This window comes from Mus musculus, chromosome Y, assembly GCF_000001635.26.
Source record: "Mus musculus strain C57BL/6J chromosome Y, GRCm38.p6 C57BL/6J".
NCBI classification, from domain to species: Eukaryota; Metazoa; Chordata; class Mammalia; order Rodentia; family Muridae; genus Mus; species Mus musculus.
Window position 1 is genome coordinate 2,471,924 of NC_000087.7, and position 8,792 is coordinate 2,480,715.

Below are 8,792 nucleotides of genomic sequence, written 5' to 3' on the forward strand. Positions count from 1 at the left end.
ATCAAACAAACAAACAAACAAAAAACAAAACAAAACAAAACCTATGGCCTTTAAAAATTGCCAAAAACGCTGAAAAAAATCTTTTTCAAAATGATAATAAAACTCTAAAAATCTTTAAAAAAAAAAAACCCTAAAATCCTTAATTAAAAAAAAAAACCCTAAAAAAAGAAAACCCTAACAGACTAAAACAACGTCAAGAACAGTAAAAAGACCTAAAAAAAAAAAAACCCTAAAACCCTAATAAAAATACTTTTTAAATGTTCTAAAAATACATCAAAACTATGAAACGGAAAAAAAAAAAAACTGAAAACATGCTTAAAAAAAAAAAAAGACAAAAACAAAAACCCTCCAAACCCTAAAACCATAAATAAAATCTGAAACACTAAATAGAATCCTAAACCCCTAAAAAGCCCTAAAATTTTAAAATAAAAACGAAAACAAAAACAAAAAACAAACAAAACCACAAGAACACAAAAAGATGTTAAAAAATACTAAAACCCTCAAGTGATAAAAAAAAATTAAAAACACATAAAAAAACTAAACAAAAAAATCCTAAAATCCTTTATAAACCGTAAAAGACCATAAAATCCAAAAATAGATTAAAATTCTAGAAGAAATCAGAACCATATAAAACAACTAAATATAAACCTCAAATAAACAAAAGACCCTAAAACACCCAGACACACAGACTCAGACACACACAGATACATACACACACACACACACACACACACACACACACACACACATATGCACAAAACCAAAAAAATATTAACACACCATTAAAAAGCCTAAAACTCTTAATAACCCTAAGTCCTACAAAAGCCCCCCCCAAAATACCTGAAAACTCTAAAATACTAAAAAAAAAAAAAAGAAAGAAAGAAAAAAAAAACCTAAAACGTTAGAAAAAGTAAACCCTAAAAAACACTAAAATCTTTAAACAACTTCTAAAATAGCCCTAAAAAACAAACAAACAAAAGAAAAACCAAAACAAACAAACATGCAAAAAACCTATAATTCCAAAAAAAACCTATAAGCCAGGCAGGCATTCAACTTACAGAGATCAGCTTGCTTCTAAATGCTTTTATTAAAGGGGGATAACACTATACTTGGCTACTTTTTGTTTGTTTATTTGTTTTCTAAAAGATTTTTAAAACATGTTCTCTGTTGGATGTGTGTGTGTGTGTGTGTGTGTGTGTGTGTGTGTGTGTGTGTGTGTGTGTGTGTGTGTGTGTTGGCCAAAGAGGTCATATGATTCTCTGGAACTAGAATTGCAGGTAGTTGTGAACCACCATGTGAGTGTTAGAAATTGAACTCTGGTCCTCTGCAAAAACAGTGTTCCTAAGCAGTGAGCCATCTCCTCATTCCCTTCTGCCTGCTCTAATCTCCACTTCACTGTTCATCTTACCCAGATATGTCTTTAATTCCTATTTCTTCTGTCTGTTTTTATTTGGTGAATTCCCCTTTGCTTTCCTCTTGTTTCTCCAATTACTACAAGATTCTGCATTTCCTTTTTTTTAGGAAGATTCTCACCTAATCTTAAATCCAGACTTTAGGCAGGTATTTAAAATAATCGCTGGTAGTTCTGACAATTGTTTCTTCTTGATGTCACCACTAGTTGACTGGTTTTTCTCCTCTGCTTCTCATTTGGGAAAATGTCATGGTGTCACAGTGATTTCCATTTTGACCTCATTTGTCTAAGATGTCAGCATGCCCTTCTTATAGACTGTGGTACAACATATCTTTAACTTTCATAACTTTTGTGTGATGTTTTGATTTTTTGGGGGGTTTGCCTGATTGAATAAAAGGGATTATTTCTACAGACCTTACTGACAGGCATGCTTTAGAGGAGTCATGACTAGTGGTCCTCAATCTTCCAAATGTTGTGAACCTTTAATACACAGCTCCCGAACCACAATGTTATTTCATTGCAACTTCATAACTATACATTTGTTATAGTCATGAATTGTAATGTATATATCTTATAAAAAAGACATATGATATGTAACACTTGTGAAAGTGTTGTTTGACCACTCAGAGGAGTCTCAATCCATGGTTTGAAAACCACTAATATGGATACAATGGGGCTACAGTTACCAATGGAGATTGGTTATCCAGTGTTGCTGAACAAAAGCCTCCATCACTTGAAGGCAAAGGGTGTTCCAAGAACAGGCTTCTTCTGACTCCCCAAACTTCTGTCCATACCTGTACACCATGTTGATGATCACTGATATATCAAATAAACATACTTAGTAAATAAGAGTAATACTGTTTTCTTTTACACCCTAGAAATTGGGAATTCTAAATATGGTATATCCAGAAGATGTCCTTCTTATCAACCAATAAGAAGGACATATGCTCCACTATGTTCATAGCAGCCTTATTTATATTAGCCAGAGCTGGAAAGAACCCAGATGCCCCTCAACAGAGGACTGGTATACAGAAAATATGGTACATTTACACAATGGAGTACTATACAGCTATTAAAAAGAATGAATTTATGAAAATCCTAGGCAAATGGATGGGCCCTGGAGGGCATCATCCTGAGTGAGGTAACCCAATCACAAAGGAACTCACACAATATGTACTCACTGATAAGTGGATATTAGCCCAGAAACTTAGAATACCCAAGATATAAGATACAATTGAAACTAAACGCATGAAACTCAAGAAGAACAAAGACCAAAGTGTGGACAATTTGCCCCTTATTAGAATTGGGAACAAAACACCCATGGAATGAGTTACAGAGACAAAATTTGGAGCTGAGATGAAAGGATGGAGACTACCATATCCAGAGATCCATCCCATAATCTCATAATCAGCTTCCAAATGCTGACACCATTGCATATACTAGCAAGATTTTGCTGAAAGTACCTAGATATGCCTGTCTCTTGTGAGGCTATGCCAGGGCCTGACAAACAAAGAAGTGGATGCTCTCAGTCATCTATTGGATGAATCACAGGGCCCCCAATGGAGGAGGTAGAGAAAGTACCCAAGGATCTAAAGGGATCTGCAACCCTATAGATGGAACAATAATATGACCTAACCAGTGCCCCCCAGAGCTCATGTCTCTAGCTGCATATGAATCAGAAGATGGTCTAGTCGGCCATCAGTGGAAAGAGAGGACCATGGTTCATGCAAACTTTATATGCCTCAATACAGGGGAATGCCAGAGCCAAGAAGTGGGAGTGGGTGGTTGGGGGAGTGGGTGGGGGAGAGGGTGAGAGACTTTTGGGATAACATTGGAAAAGTAAAAGAAATAAATACCCAATTTTAAAAAAATGGTTCCACTAGCTAAAACCAGTTGCTGGTGTTCTTCCTAGGGATCCCTTACATAGTATTCCTTTATATCCCCAAGGCTAGCAGTAGATGGCTGATTCCCTCCTGGGCTGTACCTCTCTGATCTATACAAACCCGCTATGCTGATTTCTTTCATGAAGAGCACACATGATATCACTGAACACATCTCATCTTTAGTCAGCACAAATAGCCTAATTATTTTTCCCATATGGCTCCATTGTTCATGATTCTGAGACATTATCATACATGTTGTATTGACAAACAGAATGACACTGATTGACTAGTATATAATGAAGCATATTTTTTATGACTTTTCAGGAGCCTGGAAATTCAAGATGAAGACTCCATCAGCAGAGGAAGAAATTCTCGTGAGATGTTGTCATCACAGAAGGGATCCAATGCGCTAGAAAGACAAAGGAGGAAGCCAAACTCCCTTTCATAATTAAACCTTTTCTATAACAGCATTATTAATAGATTTTTATTTGTAGGTCATATCCAGATGTGGGAAGCCACAAACACCATTACAAGATGGTGCTGGTTTCAATAAGCCGATGCCCATGAATATGAATTAAACAATCAATGTGCACATGTGCAATAGTTTTTTGCCGAGTCACTGACTGGCCCAAGGCATGTAAATAATGTACTGAAAGCATAACCAATTGGGTGTGGACACGCCCCTCCTAGGCCTATATAAGCAGCACCAGTTCTGGGGCTCGGGGTCTTTTTGCCTCTGCAATCAAGCTCTCCGAATAAACTTGTGCAGAAGGATCCTGTTGTGGTGTCTTTCTTGCTGGTGAGTTGGGTACTCACAGGTGGTGCTAAAACCGGGACGAGACATCTTCAGACATGAGCGAAGACCCCCTGTTACAGGGAGGATTCAGAACTGCATCACTAGGAAGGAGTGGTCAATGAAGTTTTCCCACAATACAGATTGTTGAGAAGAATTCGAGTGTGCGGTTTCAGAACTCTTCCGCTGGGGAAGGGTGGTACAGGTAAGTAAAAAGAAATTAATATAAGTCTCTGAGAGGTATGCTTTCTTTCAGAATAGATCCTGTAATTATTGCTGGGGTTGTGTTGCTTGTTTTCTTTTTTGCCCTGATATTGTGTTATTGCCTTAATTGTCATTGCCTGGACACGAGTGTATCTACTGGAAATAATTCCACGTAGATAACGCTTTAGTCCAGGATGATCATGGGCACTGGCCAGTCTACTCCATTAGTAGGGCCAGTGCAAGCCTTGCTTAAAGAATGAGGTTTAAAGATTTCTGAAAGTACAGTGAGAGGATTCTTAAAGGAGATAGACAGACTCACTCCTTGGTTTGCCCCCACTGGATCGCTGATGCTACCTAGTTGAGAAAAGTTAGGGAGAGATATAGCGAGAGACAAAGCAGAAGGGAAAGTGAAAGCAGGAACAAGGCCATTATGGAAATTGATTAGGGCTTGTATTCAGGACAAGAAATGTGAACCAGCTGTTAAGGAAGGGCAGCGACTTTTGCAGGAGCACCAGGAAAGTATGTCAGAAACAGAGAGAAATGAAAAGGAAGGAGCGTGCAGAAAAATAAGTAAATGAAGAGACATAAAAAGAGAAAAGGAAAAGAAACCAAAATATAAAAATACAAAAGATAATATAAAGAATGAAGAACAAAAAATTAAGTTAATTTACCCTCCTCTTAAGGACTTTGAGTTGTTAGAATTATCTAGCTCAGAGGACTCAGAATTATCAGCAGGAGAGGAGGAAGATTTGGAGGAGGCTGCTGAAGAGTATAAGGCAGAAGGATATGGTCCAATAGGGAGGGGTTTCAGTACTCCCCCACCACCTCCGCCTTATACAGAAACCAATTGACAATGGCCACTCTTTTTTCACTCCTAGAGGGTTGTGTAAAATAGGTCAGGCTTTTCCTGTTTTTCAGGATCAAGCTCAACAGCGATATTATGAGCTAATATCACATAAACAAGTGAAAGATTTAGCAGAGTCAGTAAGAACTTATGGAGTCAATGCCTCTTTCACTCAGTCCCAAATTGATAGACTGGCTCACCATGCCATGAGTCCTTTTGATTGGATGAGTGTGGTAAAGGCATGTCTTACAATGGGACAGTATCTAGACTGGGAGTCTATATGGCATGATCTGTGTTTGAGTCAGGCCTGTGCTAATGCTACTGCAGGGCAACCAGCATGGAACTTTGAAATGCTTATAGGTCCAGGTATATGGACAAACAATCAAATAGGATACCCAGTGCAGTTCTATGATCAGATCAATCAGACAGCAGTGAAAGCTTGGAAAGCATTGTCAAATCAAGGAGAGGTATCTGGTAATCTGACAAAAATTATTCAGGGAATTAATGAGCCGTTCTCTGAATTTGTGGCTCACATGATGGAAGCAGCCAGATGCATATTTGGTGATTCTGAGGCCACAATGCTGCTAATTGAACAATTAGTTTATGAGCAATGTACCAAAGAATGCAGAAATGCTATCACACCTTGGAAAGGGAAAGGACTACAGGTGTGGATGAAAGCCTGTAGAGAAATAGGAGGACCCCTTTCAAATGCAGGGCTGGCTACCACAGTTTTGATAGCACAAAAGGAATAATGTGCTATAATTGTGGACAAACAGGTCATATGCAAAAGCAGTGTTCAAAGGGTAGAAAGAGTAGGTTTGAAAAGAAAATACCAGGCATTTGCTCAAAATGTGGGAAAGGAAGACATTGGGCAAATGAATGTAGATCAGTCATAGATATAAAAGGAAGGCCAATACCTCAGTTTAAAGTACAATAGCCAAAAAACGGAGTGAGAGGCCCCTGTCCCCAGGACCCCCAAATGTATGGGGCACTCCAGACCACAGTGTCCATGAGGCCACCCAGAGACCGAGGAGAGCCACTCCGGGTTCGGCAGGATTGGACATCTGTGCCACCTCCAGAATAATTCTTACACCTCAAATGGGGTGCAAACCTATTTTCTCAGATTTTAGAGGTCCCTTACCGAAGAATACACTGGGCCTACTTTTGGATAGGTCCTCTTCTGCTTTGAAAGAATTGGTGATACATCACGGAGTTACAGACTCAAATTATGAGGGACAAGTTAAAATTATGTGTTCTGCACCCCAAGGTATCGTGGCCATTTCTCCTGGATATCGCATTGCTCAATTGCTGATTCTTCCTAGTTTGCATAACATGTTCTCTAGTAGCCAGAATTCCCAAGGGGATAAGAGATTTGGTTCTACAGGAACTAATATGGCCTACATATCTTTAGATTTGGATAATCGTCCCACTTTACAATTACAAATAGAAGGAAAAAACTTTCAAGGTATAATGGATACAGGAACGGATAAAAGCATTGTATACAGTAACTGGTGGCCTGCTTCTTGGCCTGTTAATCAATCATCACATAGCTTACAAAGATTAGGATATGAGGCTACCCCAACCATAAGTGCAAAATCCTTACAATAAAAGGATAAAGAAAGCAGGACAGGGCTTTTTCAATCTTATGTACTCCCTTTATCTGTAAATTTATGGGGAAGAGATGTGTTGTCAGCCATGAATTTTATATTGACTAATAATTATTCTCAGAAAAGCAAGGAAATGATGAAAGGAATGGGATATATACCTGGACTAGGTCTTGGAAAAAATTTACAAGGTAGAATTTCATCAGTTACAGCCACAGAAAAAACAGATAAGAAAGGGCTGGGCTTTTTCTAGGGGCCACTGAGGAGCCTTTGCCCATTCCATGGGATACATAGGATGCAGTGTGGATGCCTCAGTGGCCTTTAACCTCTGAGAAGTTAAAAGCAGCTAAAGAATTAGTACAAGAACAATTAGACTTGGGGCATGTGGAACCCACACAATCACCTTGGAATACTGCTATTTGTGTTGTAAAAAAGAAATCAGGCAAATGGAGATTGTTACATGACCTATGAGCCATTAATGCACAAATGAAAGTTATGGGTCCTGTAGAAAGAGGACTCCCCCTACTCCCAGCACTACCTAAGGATTGGAGAACTATAGTAGTGGATATTAAGGATTGTTTCTTTTCCATTCCACTAAATTAATCCAGAAAGATTAGCCTAGATTTGCATTTACCCTGCCTTCTATTAATCATATGGAGCCTGATAAAAGGTATCAATGTCGGGTATTACCCCAAAAAATGGCAATTAGCCCTACCATGTGTCAATTATATGTAGGAAAAGCTTTGCAACCAGTTAGAGATGGTTTCCCCTCCTTAAAAATATGCCATTATATGGATGATATTGTAACTTGTGGACGTGAAGAAGAAAGTATACAACAAGCTTATGGCTTGCTTATTGAAACTTTAAAAAATAATGGCTTGATTATTGTGCCAAAAAAGGTACAGCAGTCTAATGTTAGTCATTTTTTGGGAGCCACTATTACTTTACGGTGTATTACCCCACAAAAGATTAGTATAAGAAAAGATCATTTAAAGACATTAAATGATTTTCAAAAATTATTAGAAGATATAAATTGGGTTAGACCTGATTTAAGGATCCCTAATTCTGAAATAAAACCTTTATTTCAAATTTTAGAAGGAGAATCACATATTACCTCATTGAGACAATTAACACTTGAGGCTTCTGAAATTCCTAGGAGGGCTGAAAGAGCTATCCAAAAAGCACAGTTAAATCGTATAAATGAGCAAGAACATTTGTGCCTATGCATATTAAAAACCATAAATTTGCCAACTGCTGTGTTATGGCAAGATGGTCCTTTGGTATGGATACATCCACATATATCCCCTAATAAAACTTTAGAGAATTATCCCACCATGGTGGCAAATATGGCCCATAATGGTATAAAAAATTCAATTACTCACTTTGGAAAAATGCCTGATAGCATAATTATTCCATATACTGCAGCACAAATGCAAATATTGTGTGCTACAATAGATGAATGGGCAATTCTCAGATGCACTTATTCTGTTTTAATTGATAATCATTATCCTAAACATCCTTTATTACATTTTATGTTATTGCATCCAGTGATATTTCCAAAGGTGGTGGCTAATACCCCTATAAAGGGAGCCATCGATATTTATAGAGATGGGTCCAAAACAGGAATTGGAAGTTATGTGATTAATGAAAAGGCTGTAAGGTTACAATTTACACCAGGAGCCCCTCAACAGGTGGAATGTTTGGTGGTTTTAGAAGTTTTTAAAAGATTCTCTATGCCCATAAATATTATCTCTGATTCTGTTTATGTGGTTAATGCTGTATTAGCATTAGAGCCTGCTGGAAATTTTAAGCAGTCTAGTCCAGTATCTGAAATTTTGATGAAAATACAAGATTGTATTTTGATGCGTGAGCACCCCTTTTATAGGCAACATATAAGAGCACATACATCATTACCTGGACTTAGGGAAATGCAATTGCTGATTGCTGATTCAGCCACCAGAGATATGGTTTTGCTTTCACAAAGTTCTATAGTTCTATAGTTCAACTTTATCATGTTCCTGCGTCCACATTGCAACAGAAGTTTAAGCTCACA